Source organism: Ciconia boyciana, chromosome 11 (genome assembly GCF_034638445.1).
Source record: "Ciconia boyciana chromosome 11, ASM3463844v1, whole genome shotgun sequence".
Lineage (NCBI taxonomy): Eukaryota > Metazoa > Chordata > Aves > Ciconiiformes > Ciconiidae > Ciconia > Ciconia boyciana.
In genome coordinates, this window is record NC_132944.1 from 14,059,204 (window position 1) to 14,076,226 (window position 17,023).

Consider the following 17,023-nt stretch of genomic DNA (forward strand, 5'->3'; position numbering starts at 1 on the left):
AATAATCAGTGCAAGGCTAGTTTTTAAAACCTGCTCCTAAAGTGCTTGGAACATTAAACAATTATTTATGAACACTTGAAACATTAGCTGTTCCACTTGAAACCATTGGCAGGGCTTTAATAACAGCCCAAGCAATGCTCTGGAAGCAACACCAAGGACTCTCACTAGTCACAAACCCTTTATTTCATTTTTAAAGCTGCCGTTGCTGTGCACCAAAATTAAAAGGTTTATCACTATGATTAAAACAAAATCTCATCACCGGCATGAGCATCTATTCCCATCAATGCTCCACTGAGACATTCCCCTCACTTTTTGACTGTTTGGTATGCCTTTGCTCTTACTCTGCTGCTTCTTAAAATAAGTTATTCCTGCAGAAAGCTTTACTGGGGCACTGCCTGCCCTCTCTCCCAGGATTCGGGCGGATTTTCACATCAAGGAGGCCAATTGACACCAGGTTAAATAGATTTCCTAATCAGGACTGCAAACTCTTTGATAATGCAAGTACCCTAAACTTGTGCTATTTATTAAAAAAAAAAAAAAATCTTTCTGGTAAGAGAGGGAAAGGGGAATTCAATGACAGAGATTGCTCAATGACAGGAAAGACCACATTTACTGAAGTTTGCGGGTGTGCTTTTTTCCTGCAGTCCACCTCTCCCAGGGAACCAAAAGCATTTAACCTTTTAAATTTATTTTAATTTATTAACATCAAGATGTTCCAACCCAAAGCAGAATCCCATTACATGGGGTGCAGCACAGGCACACAGTCCTGTTCCTGGTATGGTATGTTTGAAGAGAAAGGAAAGGAAGAGGCTTGCCCATTTTGCAGTGAGGAAAGAGTGGTAGGGAAGGGTTGAGACCCAGGTATGGAGGTGGGTGGAAAACCATAGGAGGAAAACCCAATCCTTCAGCAACCTGCCTGTCCTTCTGGTCTGGTACTTCCAAGCAAAACTCAATCCAAAATCCAACCCTTTCAGTATCCAGCAGCCTAAACCTGCCCTACGCAAAGACCTGAGAAGGGAGATGTTTCACAATCCCCTTTTAAATTTAAACACATTTTTAGTTAAACTGGTTTTGTCCAGGATTTTGGAAAGCTCTGACCCTGCTCCTTGGGAGGACACAAGCCTACATCGCTCAGCTGTAGCCATCTACCAAGCAGGGCTCATTTGCCATTCTTCATCTTGTGGTTATGATGTTGCTCACAATTAGGTTTCATTTTTTTTGCACAGAGGGGGATGGAGGCAGGCGGAGGGCAGAAAGGTGTTTCCCACCTTGACAGTTAAGTGCTGTTGGCCCTGTGGCTAGGCTGTCAAGCAGTGATCACTTGACCACGTGTACTAAAACCAAGGCTAACAAAAAAGGCCATATTCCACTGGGTCTAAGGAAAAACAGGCAGCATGGTGTTAAGAAATAACTGAGGCAGAAAAAACAGCATAAAGAATCTGAAAGACATGAATGCCTGAGGAAATGCAGATTTTGGGGAATCTGTGAGTAAACAGGCATATGACTGACTGAGCCAAAATATATACAGGATTTCACAATATTTAAATCATGTATCTTTGTGTTCTTAAAAATAAATTAGAACTATACCAAGGCTTACACATGGGGAACTGACGCACACTGGGTGCTACTAAACCTGCAGCCAATGGCCTCATCCTGCAGCCTCCACATAAGCAGACCTGGGAGCCTGTGCACAGCCCCCAGCAATCTTAACCACTGACACCAGTGGGAGCAAAGGCAAGCCACTCGTGAGTGATTTTAAACTCCCACATGAAGAGCCCTAACAGCGTTTGAGAATCACACAACAGAACGTGCATTATCTGTTGTGGACCCCATGCCCTCTTTTTAAGATGGCTGTTAACTTGCAAAAGTTACTGTGGCAAAGGAGTGGAAAAATGATTTGATCATATTCAGTGATATTGCTAAGAGCAACAGGGAAAGACATTTGAAAAAGTGGCTTGCAGTCATTTATATACCTCTTTCCACATGTTAACCATTTTTACGTTCAATAACCATGCATCAGTGCTCTTGCTGCATTATCTTATAACTCCTTTTCTTCTTTATGGTCCTTTGTGGACACATTTTCACCTGCTTAAATCTCTGCATATCTACTAGGAAAAAAATGTGCGACATACACACAGGTACTCTAAGTTATAAATATATTAGGGACATACAAATGTCATCACAACCCTCAAATGCAGCTTCGCTGGCTCCTGCTACAGAGACACATTGTGACTTGCTAGAAGTGCACCAGCCAGAGTCTGGGAAGGTTTCTAGGACTGGTGCTCCTCTCTCACCCGGGTAATTTGTAACTCACAGTGTGTTGATCTTATTAAAAGAGCTATTCTTTCCTTTATGACTGTATGCTGCTATGCTAGTTTTCCCTAAAGAGAGGTAAAGCCCACTTTGCTCATATTGACAAAGCAAGAGAGAGTAATTTTCTTGTTGCAACTCTGGAGCTGAAACTCTGGACTTGCAAGGCTGCCAACAGCTCTGTAAAGCAACTTCTGAAAATTTACCAGAATAAGTTTGGCCACCTAGATCAGGGGCAATATTCTCGTAAACCATGAATTTGCAACCAGAAGACAAACAGCTACCTTTGTTTCCTCTCCCTTCCCAGTTTAGTTCCATTCACTCCTCCTCTCTAAACTCTTGGAGGTGTTGGCCCCAACTCATCTTGCTGTTCCCTGACATAATTATACAAACAACGGAAGTGTCTGCAACATCTCTCAGGCTTCGAGTCACCTGCCATTATTCTTGCTGACTTGGAAAAGGTTTTGAATCCTTCCTGAACAATATTTTCAGAAAGATGTTGGCCCTTCCCTAGACACCTGTGATCACCACATGTTCAGGAGGTCTCAGCGTCTGGAAAGGTAGGCTCTTTGGGAGTCTGGCTATAACTGCCACCCCTGGTGATGCTGGCCTCGACTCTTGTGCAAATCCCTAACCCACCTTTAGACATGGAAAAGAAAACTGATAAATCTGAAATAGGTTCATATTGAAAAGGCAGTTTACAGCTCATGTAGGACTTCTCAGGTGCCTCCAAGCTCCCTCGTACATAAGATCTTACACAAGGTACTTCTGAGTTTAAAGATACTCCTTTTATCATGGCAAACAGCACGCACACTCTATTTTCATGTTGTGTCTCTGTGGTGGTATTAGTCACATACTCTCACACTGGGTAGAAACAGTGCTTCAAATTTCAGCAAGATTTTCAGGAAACACTGCAACAAGGGGCTGGATTCTTTATCATTTCCTGTGTCCTTTCTGATGCAATTCTTGCAAGCAGATGAAGCTGGAAAATCCTTGCACCTATGAGCAGTCCGGTAAGGAGAGCTGAGATCTATGCAGGTGTAGTTGAAAATTTTGGGTAAAACTTCGATAAAGCACCTACACAGCAGCCAGAACTTCCTTCTGTCTACTCATACTGCATGACCTTAACAACTGCCTTCAGTAGAGATTTTCCTAAAGGGATGGACTGAAAATGCATACGAGTGGCTGTGCAGCAAATAGCTTTATCAATTACTTCATTTGCAGTCCAGAAATACCAAAGGGCTTTGGAATTCAAAATGTTAACACACAATCTTAGGCCCAGGGAACTTACCACCTAGAACTGAAAGTATGGAAAACAAAAGGAATGAATAAAATGCTTAGGGTGAAAGGTATAGAATAAATTAAAATTAATCTATCGTATTTTAAGACACTGAGCTCTAGCTACGGTTCATATCTCTTTCCCAGTTATTGATCAAGTTGTAACTTACTAGTTCTTTATGAAGGAGGGAAGACCATTATATTACTATGTATGTTTGAGAAATCAAAATATCACCAGCATATGAAGTAGTTGGATTTCCAGTTATGAAACACGCATTTGACTCTTAAGAATGCTGGAGGCTGAATAAAGGTTAAAAACTCAGAAATAATATTGTTCCTGCAACTTTTGCAAAAATCTTTGAGAGATGAATTTAGCAATATGTGGCTTTTAATGGTGTTACATTAAACAGCAGGATTTCCATATGGCGTGAATCTGCTGAATTGTATCGAAGATGGGGATTTTGTTCCAAATTTCTATGGCATTCTGTGATTGTGTCATTAGATACCCGCAAGCCTTTGCTACAATGAAGAGTACAGAATGTGCCAAGTAAAACAATCTTGAGTGTGCCTTCCAAGGGAAAATACTGAGACTAACGTTTAAAATTTTCTAGCCCCATTTTCTTTGAAATGCAGTGAGTTTTTTGTTAGAAAAGGGTTAAATGGAAATGTGTCATTTTCATAATAATAATGTGTTTTATATTGAAATTTGTTCTTCGCGTCTTTTCTTTTCAGTGTAAGTGTTGGTGTGTATGAGTGATATGAGGATAAGTTTGTGAGGGCAATTACCCATTATTGTTGAGTGGCTGAGTAGTCCCCTGAGCAAACTCATGCATAATTTGTTTGTTCATAAGATACTGTAGAGCTGAGGCTGCAGTATCTTCTATGCCCCAGCTTATGGGAAAATGGAAGCTTTTTCCCACTACTCTGCATTTCTCACCCTATTGTTTGAACTCTGATCATCCTTCTTGCCCCTCTATTATGGGCACCTCTGCTGAATAGGAATCGCATATCAAGTGGGTTAAGGTCAGAAATACATCATATAAAAGGGGAAACAGTGAATTCCTTTTACAAGATTCATTATGATAATCATGTCCAAATACATTATTAGAAGCATTAAAGAAATCCTTTTCTAATTTATTTTTGTGCCTCTTACTATCTGCATATCCTTGTTATCTAAGAGAAACAGTGTGGTCTGCAAAGTTGAGGTTACAAATGTGCAGTGGTCTTGGGATAGACAGGACTGGCTTGAGATACAACATCAGTGTTAAATAATTTTCCACTTTTTAAAAAACTCTAATCTTTCCTTAGATGCTTTTCTCCCCTTGCAGCTCCCTCTTCCCTTATCTATAAGAGGACTTGCCCTTTTCCTCAGGTAGCAGCCTCCCTATTACCTCTTTCCCTTACACACACTAGAGCAGTGATTTCTTGCTCTACTGATCAGCTCTTCTGGAGAAGCCCCACAATTTAAATGTTGCTGTCTGCAGCCCTTCCCTTCTGAAGAGCTGCACACATTTAACATCATGCTGTATGGGCAATGTATTTTGTTATTAAAATTACTGTAATAGGAACATGAGCATTTCAATATGATTCACATGCACTAAGACAACCGTATGCCTAGATTTGTAAGGGTTTTCCTCCCACCTTTTTTGTTTTTAAGCCAAGGCAGTTCTATGCTGTACCACAGGCTGATAAACAAGATATCTGTATCAGGAGATACAGTATCTGTATCAAGAAATCACTTTCTTGCATGAGTTAATATTTACTGTTACCCAGAAAACACTTTTTTTTGCGCAGGGTTTCACAAATTTTGCTTCAGTAGTAGCTCAGAGGTTGGAGGCACTACCAGAAGCAGTAAGTGTGACATATCAAACTGTACCTATCTGGTATGGCTGGCATGCCATATTTTGGAAACTTTTGGTTTAGGATACAGACATTTAAAGGGTTTCTACCAATAAAGATATTACATATAAGAAATATACTTATAATTCTTTGAGTACCTGGCAATATTTCTGTAACTGATTTTGGGTAAGATTTTCACAAGAGATTAGCTTTACAAAACCTGCAGAAAAGCTAACCCTAGTTTTATCCTTCCATAAGGAGCAGTACTAGGCCAACATAGAACATTAGACAATCCCAGCATTATGTTTTCATATTTGGACAAAGCATTATTATCTGAAATGAATTATATTTGTGTTCCACTTGTACTTAGCACATTTTTTTTAATTATAAACTGCTTCTTTCTGAAAGTAATGGTACAAATAGGAGGATGAAGCATTAACTGATACCCAAATGTCAAAATTATATACCTTTTATTTTTTTTAATAAGACAACTGTTTGGGAAAGATCCCTATTTCTTCTTTAGATATCCACATATTCTCTCCTGTTGGTAAAGCAAGTAAGAATTTAGTTAAACACGATCACAGGATAGCTCTAACATAATTTGCATCAAGTCTTAATGCTTCAGTTTTGAAGAAATGCTAGATCAACACGAGCATCTGTCCCTATGTAGCTCTCCTTGGGGAACTCCAGCATAAGGCATTTGTCAAAGCAGCCCCCAAACTCACTCATACCTGAAGAGAATGAGCTGAACATTCAACAACATAGCTCTATACAAGAAAGAAAGAAAAGAAAAAAAAGCCAAAAACCAACAAACCAAAATGCCTGAATTCAGTTATCAGCCTCTGCTTGTAACTTATGGAGATACACCAAGTATCTTCATTCTGGCTCCACAGAAATTAAATCCTCTAAGAAGTTCCAGCATAGGACTCAGACTGGCTTTTGCCTGATGAAGTTTCAGAATAAATACATTAGGGGTCCAGGCTGATTTAAATGACAAAGCTAGTTATTAATTTTGGTACGAACTTTGGATGAGCCCTCCAAGACTTTATGACACCTTCCTTCACATGTGGAACCCTGCCACCAGTGCTTTTATCTCCTCTTTCACTCTGGCTGATGTTATTAGTATCAGAAATGCTGTTTGGATGGAAAGAGGAAATGGAGATATTGCTAATTTCTTAAAAGGTGGGGCCATTAATCCTGTCAAAGGAATATTTGAATCCTAAGGAAGTAGATACTCTCAAGCTGGTAGCTGTTATTTTTAGATGAGCCTGAACACACTGTCTCCAAAGGCAGTGCCATCACCTCAATGCCCTCAGGTGCAAGGTGAAGGCACAGTCTTCATGGAAAGGATAAAAAAAAATCCTGGGAATACATGGCACACCCCGTACTGGTGTGAGCAGCCTACTCTGGAGAAGAGTCTTTCGCCACCATAAACGGGGAGGGAACTGGTTAAGAAAACAGCAGATTTTAGAACCTGATATATTTGAAGAAACTTGTCAGTGGTAGTATGATCTCCTGGGGTCAGGATAGACTATGGCCCAAGAGGAACTGGGCTGCTTGTGAAGAACTGCCTCTCTTCGAGGTCTGCTTCACCGGCTGACAATGAGCTCTCAATATCAAGTGTAAACATAGCTATAGGTGAGCAAATATTTATGAAATGCATTGGTTGCTTCTAACAAGGCAACTTAAGCCAAAAAACTAAGACATCCATGGAGATCACGAGCAAGGAACAGGGAAGAGGTGGGAAAAAAAGGCCTTAAATGGAGAATTAAGAAAATGTGCATTTTTTTACCCAGCATCCTCTGGTGATCCCAAAAATGATTCTAGGAAGGGACTGATGTGTTCTTCAAAAGAGAGTGAGTCTGAAAGAGCTGTGCTGCACTTGGTGTTTCCTGTGTCCATGGCTCTTTAGGACTTTGTATTAATTGCAACAGCAAAAATTTAGTGGCAGTAAGAGCAAACCCTGAGGTGCATGAGATCTTCCCTGCTCCTGTTCACCATCCTGTAATCTTTTCTTTTCACTTTCACACAGCTTTAAACAAATAAAACGCCCAACAGCCTGAAAACAGAGATAGTACTAATTATAATAGTCCTAGGGTCTCTACAGATCCCCCCCCCCCAGCTAGACCACAACATATGATCACAGTCTCTTTTACAGATAGGGCAAATACAAGGATTTACCCACATCACTCACCATGCAAATGGCAGAACAAGGAAATGACCCTGTATTTCCAAAGTCCTTAGCTGGTAGTTGGCACTTGCAATACCACATCTTAGCTCTAAATCATTATTAGTTACTTGAATTTTTAGTGTACTTTAGTATATTAGGGTATCTTTATCACCATGAATCCCAAAGAGTGAAAAGAACATGCTCCAAAAGGTGTACCAGGAAGACCTGCTACTGGGAAAAAGAAAAATATTTAGATCGCTTCATACAAAGTCATATCTAAAGACTAGAAATTTCTGTGTGATGGCTATGTGGGCTAAACAGCAACAAGAACACCCTGACGTCTAAGACACTATATCTGAAAACTTGAAAGTAGTTCTTGATGTCCAAGACAGTTCTGTTCCTCAGCAAGAACTCATAAGAGCTGAGAGGACACTGGGGAATCACTTGGAAAATATGACTTGCAGTTAAGCCCTTGATCAATCAGCATAGTGAAAGGAGCGGTATCACTCTTCGGAAGTTAATTAGACACTAAGAGTAATACTCTAGAAAGCTTTGAGAGCAGATTGTGTAAAGACAGCTCCCTGTATAAATCATTACTATACCTCAACTCTGAATTTCCATTAATTATTAAAGCTTTCTAGGCAAGCTAAGCAGATATTCTAAGATGCATATTTCAGAAATTTCCACATGTTAAAAATTAAGTACTCTTGAACAAGCTGGGCCAGGCAATGAGAGCCTTTGGAGGCCCCCATCGCAATGTACTCATGTCACTCATCACCATCTCCAAGGGCCACGTCAGGCTCCCTGCTGACACACAGCGCAGCCTCAGACCCAGCCAGCTCCCTCTGTGCATGTCACCGCCCTATCCAACTGATGAGTTTGGGTTTCTTTTCCATGTATTTGAGACAGACCTGGTGATACATGTGTATCTGAGGATGTTCAGAAGTGCTCGTGGGTTCTTCAGTGTACTTTGTGTCAGCAGGGTTTTAGATCATGACACAAACTAAAGGAAATTGGGGTATGAAATAAAGGACTGGGCACAGGGAGGCTATGGAGAGCAACTTGCATGAAGAACCAAGGCCTGGCTAGATGGTAGGAATGAAGCTCTTCCCCTCATTCTTCATGTTTGCCCATGATGTTGTTCTTGGTTTTGTGATCAGACATGGAAAAACACAGATCTGGACCAAAGATGTAATTTGAACGGACTCTCCTGGCATTCTCAGATGTCAAGAGAAGTCAGACTTCACTGACTCTTGGCTTTGTTTTGGAGTTTAATTAGAAACAGAAGTCCACTAAAGTGCTCTTGTTTGGGATGACTGCATTAAGCCCCCCCCCAAGTCCAACTTCCCAATAAAGTACTGGGAGCAGGGGTCTTGTTGCTGTTTTAAATTAGATTATTTTCAGTATTTCCAGCTAAGACTAAGAAAAGTACAGCTTAAAATATTCCGAAATAGATCTACATCAAACAAAGGTTGATGTTTCTTGTATTCCTGCAGTAAAACAAAAGAAGAAAATCAAGGGGTCTTATTTAGTCATTGTAAAAACATGGGAAGATAATCCCCCCATTCTATTCTGTGGGTCATTTTGTTTTACATTAAACACAAGAGTTGTTAACTTTATTTGTAAATAACAGATAGGCTTGCACTTTTGTTGGAACAGACAAAACAGAAAAAGATCAGCAATGGAAATGTTCAAAGGAATTGGAGGGAATGGCAGACTTTAGATTTGCATGCAAAGCTTTCGACGTGATGAAATCTACCCAAATAAAGTGTTTCAATTTTCAGTTATTCAAATCAAGATACTGCAATATTTTTGGACACTCAAGACTTTGAACTGTTTATTTATTAATTTTCTTTCTTTACTACCTTTGTCCCCTGAGAAACATAACAACTGAAATGTAGCAACAGTGCAGAGTATTTATCGGAGAAAACAAGCACTTAACAGGATTGCAAAATTCCAGGTTCTCAAGAAGAAAAAGCAATAAGCATTAAAACAAAAGCTGTACTGATACTGTACTACTTTTTAGTGTTACAGATAAAAGAGACATCTTTTGCTTTCAGTAAGAAAACTAAGCATAGGTGAATAATAGTGTTAGACCGCTTTTCATCCAAATTGCACAGCAGAAGGACACCTTTGCAAAAATACACAAATCCTATGTTTTACCACTTAAGTAATATTTGAAAATACAGTCACTATTGGATTAGCTAAGAACTAATGACTATTTAGGTAGAAAACCATTTGAGAAAATAGAACAGCCACAGTGAGTGGTTTCAAACATTTTAGGCAATGACATCAACAGTATTTTCAGTTGCAATTTTGACACGGATAGATGGTGCTTTACAGCTAAACCAAGATAAAGAACTGACCACTCCCCAGAAGTCAGTGGGTATCTGTCTGGTCAGAGATGCTGCTCAAGGTGGGAACCACAGCTAAAGAAATGGGTATGTGGGGCCATGGGTATAGAGCCTGGGCTGCCTGGGTAACCCTTGCGAGGGTGAGACAGCAGAGAGTGAAGTGTTGTCCTAACAAGGCAGAGGGTCTCCATGCTGGGACCTCACTGATGAGCAGTTCTCTTTAAAGGAGATTTCACTCACATTTGACAGATTTTTCAGGATGGCCACATACCTCCTGCTCCTTGGATTTTCAGCAAAGCATGTGCAGTGTGTGAAAAACACTCTGAAACCCTGTCCCCAGGCTTTCCATGGTACAACAAGCTGTCTTGCACAAATCCTTGTCTAAACCCAAGATATGGTCTGAACTAAAAATTAGTAGCTTCAATTATATGATCACCTAGTATGTTAATGAATGAGGGAGTAGAAATAAGGTTGCCTGAGCAACCTCAGTTCTGGCATTGCTTAATATCAGAGTACTTGACTAAGCAACCAGAATAATTTCCTTTTAATACCAAGTGGGTTTCTTGGACAGATCTAGAGAGCACATTGCCTTCAGACACTACTAGGAGCAAGGATACAAACATACATAGCTCACTACCAAGTCTACCTCGGCAGACTTGGAAAGAATCCTCCCAGATTAGGGGCTGAGGTTGCCCACAGTGCAAAGCAGCAGACCCAAAGTGCTGCCTGAGCTTGCACCAGGGCAAGTCGTTCCCCAGGACAGCTCCAAAGCACATTTCCACTCTACTCTTACCCTTCCCTGGTTTGTCTCACCCTGAGCCAACTGAACCTCATAGAGCATCAGAGCAGGCTTGTCCTACGAAAGATGAGTTGAAACTCCAGGAAAAACTTCAGTCTCCTTTGTATCACTTGCATACTCTTAGGACTGATGACAATTTATTATCTGTGTTCAGGTCTAGGGTTGATTGCAGATATAATTTTGCTCTATTCTCATCTGCATGCTTTCTATATATAGCACTACTAATTTTTTTCTTCCCTTCCAGCAACTTTGACAAATTCTTTTCAAGCTCATGATGGAAAGAAATGCTGTCTTCAAAACAAAACAGGAAAAAAGAGCCTGTTTCAAATAAAATACAAATTTGATACTATTTCACCTGTGATACACCTTCCCCGCCCTCCTCCAGCCTGTTACATATTTGAAATAATTTGATACTTAAAAATACAATGAATACATACAAATAGGTTTAAACCCTATGATTGTTTTTGAAGTATCATGCTACATTGAATCAGACAATTCTCCTCTTTAATCTACACTCCAGAGAACTGCACCTTTTCCCTGAAATTCTATAACATTTGAAAAGAAATGGTCCCGGTTTAGAGTGATAGCGCTCCAAACAGTTCTTGTGTTTTCCATTAATTTTCACTTGTATTGGTATTCTGTTCCAATTAGTCTCTGTTAGTGCTTCAAAGCTCTATCTTATCTGCAGATAACATCAAAGATGAGAGCTTCCAGTTTTAAGTTTGGTTTGTAGTTATTTTAAAGACACAAAGGCATCATTTGTGAATAGCTGATCAAATAGAATAAATACTTTTTTGTTTTGGCTCCAAAAGGGCCAGAAAACTACTTTTCTTTTTGAAGTCCAATTTCATTTAGACATCAGACCTTATTTTCAGGTTGCTGAACTCCCAGAGCTCACATTGACTTCAGCTTCAGTTGTATGTGCTCAGGCAGGAAACAGATTTCCTCTTCCACAAAACTTTGAGACTTCACATTTTTTTTTCTTCATTTCACTAGTCCAAATCATAGACCTTTACAAAGCATCTTGCAGAAGTATTAGCAAGAAAGATCCCAAATAACTCCCATAACCACCAACCTATCGGTTCCTTTAGGACAAGTTCTTAATCTCTCCTGTTAGAGCTGTTTCACTCCAGCTAGAAACTAACATAATTATTCAGAAGGAACTTGACCTGAGGTTTCTTGTACCCCTGCAAGACCCTACCTAAGAGTTCACAAAGTTGCTGTTTTCCATCTACTGCCGCCTTCCCTCTGGCCTGATAAGGATTTAAACAAAGGCAAACAAACTTAGCAAAAGAACAAGAAACTCATTTCAGTAGTGGTTAGCTGAGAAATAGTAGTGCTGAGTTCAAGGCAGCTACAAGTTCCCTTGACATCCTACTGAAGTAAGGCAGAGATCTAATTTTATCTTTTTCTTATAAGAGTAATTTAGACAAAACCCCTCCTTCTCAGCTGTACTCAGCACCTCCGAGAAGGCGACCACATTTCAAGCACTGTTGGGAAGCAGCATTCTTAAAAGCATGAAGAGGAAACACTTAAGTCGGTTTTCTTTCTGTTTAAAAAGCACAGTGCTTTCACTGACATCTTATCTGGGATAGTGTTGTTTAGGGAGGTGCTGTCAAGCTTTGCCAGTCAGCAAAGGAGTCCATAAGTGCTCAGATCCCTCTTCATAAAAAATACTTGCCACTGGCTTTTTACATATGATAGAAGACATAGCAAATCACTGTTGCGCCTACCTGGCTTGCAAATAGTGTCAAAGACAGTGTGACCTTGCTGTCAGCAATCCCAGTACGCACTCTGCACTTGCTGAAAACATGAGCGATTTTTCTTTATGGACCCACGTAGGTACTTACGCACACAGATGTGTCATACTGATACTTAAGAAGCTGCCTCTATAGTTCTTTCATGAAGAGCCAGAGATTAAAAGTATTCATGGATTCCTGCAAGGGAGCAAACTGTGGGGGCACAGGTGCCATCCATGAAAGTCCAGTTTAGGAAACATAAAGCTTCATTTCTGACCTACTCCAAATGCCTAGACAGCAGAGGCAAGTGATTTCCACAGGAATTCTGCAAACTTCCACCAGCCCAACCACAACAGTCGGGGCTAACAAGCACTTCAGAGAACAGCATGAGAGTTCAAAAAGATCTTCACAAACCAGGGAAATAGTACGGAGAAGATTGGGATGAAGTTAGGAAGCACAGCTGCACAATCCTATGCTTAGGTAGAAATAATCAGCTGTATTAAAAAAGGAAAACAACTGGTTATGTTGCTACACTGCAGAACAGAATCTGGGGAACAGGATGGATTATAAACTAAACATAAGTCAACAATTTCATGCTGTCATGAAAAAGACAAACATCATACTGGGATATAGAAACAGGGAGAAATTTTATAAAACATGCCAGTAACCTCACTGCTCTATTCCATGTGGGCAAAGTCTTAGAAGGAATGTGACCACTTTTGGACACCACATTACCAGAAAGGTGAAGCTCTAACAAAGATTGTAAGATTGACCATAGGCTAATGAATATGATCTAAATTTAAGTGTTGAAAAAAGCTGAGGGAACATGTGATAACATTCCTTTATCTGCTGAAAGGATTGTCTCAAAGGGATAGGAAGCTCAGCTTTGCAGAAGCAGAACGGAAAGGACAAGAGGTAATGGGTTGAATCTACAGCGAAGGAAAAATTAGCTTAGACATCAAGAAAAGTTTTTGTATTTGTTACCAGGATAGAAAAGCACTGGATCAGACTGCCTGGAAGGGGCATGTACCTGGATGTCTTCTTGGGACTTCAAGAAGAGGTTGTCTGAGTATTGGCAAGGAGACACAAGTCGATCCTGCATTGAGCTAAACAAGGAGTAAATGGTCTCCTGAGATTCTTTAAAATCCTGTAAAAATATTCAGCTAGCAGCCTTGCAATAATCTGAGATAGCCGGTTTCTAGACAGTAATAATGAACTATTGCAATGAAGATACAACCTTCATTTTTCACACCTGTTACACAAACTCCTGTACACTCCTATGAAAGTGTTGTAACTGTTGTTGGTTACACCCATCTGCCAAAGGATACATCCCCTCCATGAGATGGTCACATTCCTGTCTCCCTTATACCAGTATACACTGTGATATGGCAGCAATTACACCATTCAGCTTATTTTCCATGCCAACTTATCAAGTCTTTCCCAATTTTTGCTGTAATGCCCAAGAGGCTTTCAAATATTTGTCCAGAAAGGTCTCTGTAACAGGTATCCCTTGGCCTGGAGGGTTCCACCCAAGGCACCTGTTTCACCCACCTTTCCAAATGCACCAAACAGAGCCTTTAAAAGGGCAAATTGTCCCATAACACACCATATATCAATTTTTTTTTTTAAATCTCTTGGGTTTAAGGTACTTTCTACCCAAATGCATCCACCTAAATGCCAGGGCAATACGGAAGCATCTATAAAGACAGCACACACAGAGGTCATGGAGAATTTGGCCCGTGATGGACAAAACATGAAACAGGATGGATTTTCTGCTTAAGCCAGGATATACAAAGGCACACATAGCACATATGTTACTATAAAACCATTATAAAGCCTGGGCTTTAATTTTGACTGGGGCTTCTAAGGGGTTGCTGCCAGTAGGAGGGAAAACGGCCCAAGTGTACTGCTGCATTCAGTTTGGATGGTGCTTTCGTGGCTCCAGGGTTAGAGGCTGGGTCTTTCTGCCTTCCCCACCCCAGCACCACACTAGCATCCTCTCAACTTTATTTCACACTTGCCCTTCATCCTCTTCTCCTAACATTGTCCCCATCACCACTTTTTAGCACAGACACCAAGTAACCTCCCTCCTGCCGTCTTGGAAGATGAAAGACATGCAGTGTCTCTCTTTTCTTTACTGTTCAGTGGAAATATGGAGCATTCTTAATCTTACTGGTTTGTGCTTCCTCTACATTATTAGCGACCTCTATGCTAACCTGCTTTTGCAACCCTTTTCAAGCTTTTATTCCACCCTCCAGTCTAAACATATTCCCAGACGTTCACTGACCTACAGTGGCACTGAGTGGAAAAGTGAAATAAAGGCCCGTGTCTCCTCTCACAGGGCACTGAGTTATTGAAAAGTTATCTAGAGTGTCTGTGAGGCAGAGTGATGGGGAATAAAATCCTACCGTCTTTGTACTACTCAGAGCCTCTGCAGCATATAGATCATTTGTCAGTGCCAGTTTGAGGTAGTCTCTATAAACAGGCTGTTTTGCATTTGAAGCACTCACAGGACATGATGGTTCGGCTAAAAAACCATGCATTTTACATGTAATCACCAGCATAATTTGGCTGTATATCGTGTTCCCACAACTTAATATTCTACCTACAGATGCATGATCAAGAAGAGATTCCTTAACTTTGACAGGGCACATCACATTATACTTACTTTATTATTGGAAATGATCACCCCAGGGTGCAAAAGGGAGCAAAGGCATAGTTTCATCATACTTTTTTTTTTTTTTTAAGCCACATTTACTGCAGTGTGGGGTATTCTAAAGCTACAGAGCGCCACTTGCCAGTGGACAAGTGGCTAAATTTTACTTGGATTGTGCAAGAAAGCAATAACTGCTTAATCTAATGCTGTGGTGTGGAAAATTCACACTGGAAAATTCAACTTCTAGGCACACAGTTCATATCCTCAAGTAAAAAGTCACTTTAGGTAGTGAAGTACAATGTTGTAAGTGCTGTACCCATGGATGTAACCAAAAACTCTCCTGGCTACGGCTACACATACTCCATTAGACTCAGGACAGGATCTGATTCTGGATTCCTGACCTAAAATTAAGCACGAAAAGAAACCTTGACAGTTTCGATGCTTGCTAGGATCAACAATGCGTTTTTTTCCTCTGATTTGATGGTTATTACAAGCTATTAAAGTTTCCTATTCTCAACTCTGCAAAGACTTGAATGCACTCCCAGTTGAGGAGACCAGAAAAATATACTCTCGAATCTCAACAACCACTTGATACAGTCATTTATCTGGCAACTGATTGATATCACATATATTTTGGCATTATGATTTTATTTTTTTTTTTTATCCTCCATATAAATGCCCTATTTCACAATCTGGAAGGAAAAGGAACAAGTGATGGCCCATAGCTATTTAATAGCTATAAAATAAAACCTATAAAATAAAATTGAAATGAATTATCAAACCATAAACTAAAGTTCGGTGTTTAAAATGGGCCATGGCTTTAAAAATTCAATTACAGCTTTAATAGAAATAAGTTTACTCAATATTTTAATGACCTTCTCTCATGTTTTTTTCCTCCTTTGCAAAGCCTGGCATTACCGAGGATGCATGGCAAGCCTGCCTTTCCTCTAACTACTTTAAGATTGATTAGGAAACAGAAATATTGATGCATTTATCAAAAATAACTTAATTAAACAAGGCAAAAAATAGCACACAGAAACATGTCTCAGTAGAAAACTGGAGTTGATCGAGATTAAGAAAGGTTACATTTAAAGTTTCTGGATTGAAAACTTTAGGACCATTAACTGAATGTCGGCAATGGAGAATACTCCTAATAGGAAACTCATTTAATGCTTTCTTAACTCGTTGGTGGGCTATTTCCTGAGGTTCAGGTTAGGTAACTTCTGCAGATTTGCATGCTACCAACGTGCAGGGGGGTCCTACAGGGCACCTCAGCTGAGAAGAGCAGATGAGGAGATCATCTCAGAACAGTAATCTGCATTATCTTTGTTGAAGCACAGATACAAAGTCAGGTTTGTGATTGCTTTGTTTTGTCAAATTGGTATTGTCGTGGTTTGGGGGATACATTTAGCAATGGGCTGACAGCGATGCTGGTTTCCTGCACTCCTGGAGGCTGTCTAGACTCAGTCCTAGCTCCTGCTGGTTTCAAGGAGAGCTTAAGTGAGAAAAACCCTTAAGGACAAGACTTCAGGGACTGTTATTTCAAGCAACAGCAACTTCCAGGGCTATAGTTTTGGAGGGGCTTTCTTGTCTGTTTTACTTTCTTTGGGAGACATTAGGATTTTGACAAAATCTCTAGAAAAACAGGGAGGGGGTGCTGAATGAACTAGAGAGAAAGAATTTTGTCTCTAGTTTGTTTTGGAAACAACCCATATCTTCATTTTAAACAGTGCTTCTGAAATGCACAGTAGCATCAGATCCAAGTTGCAATCAGATAGGTTTAGGCTGATCTGTGTGGAGCCCAGCTGATTTTATTAGGACCCACCAGGAGCTCTATAGCCTGCCATGACAAATCCAGCTGAAGAATCAGCACCACTG

At 40.2% G+C, this 17,023-nt stretch overlaps 1 protein-coding gene across 1 annotated transcript in view; it reads left to right on the top strand.

Annotated features, from left to right (window-relative positions):
• The first annotated feature begins 3,301 nt into the window (after window positions 1–3,301).
• The window catches only part of MDFIC2 (MyoD family inhibitor domain containing 2), a 73,920-nt gene continuing 60,198 nt past the window's right edge, over window positions 3,302–17,023 (top strand). Inside the window, exon 1 of the mRNA XM_072876429.1 lies at window positions 3,302–3,323. The gene's annotated coding sequence lies outside the window, so the exon portion shown is untranslated. The remainder of the gene's footprint in view (window positions 3,324–17,023) is intronic.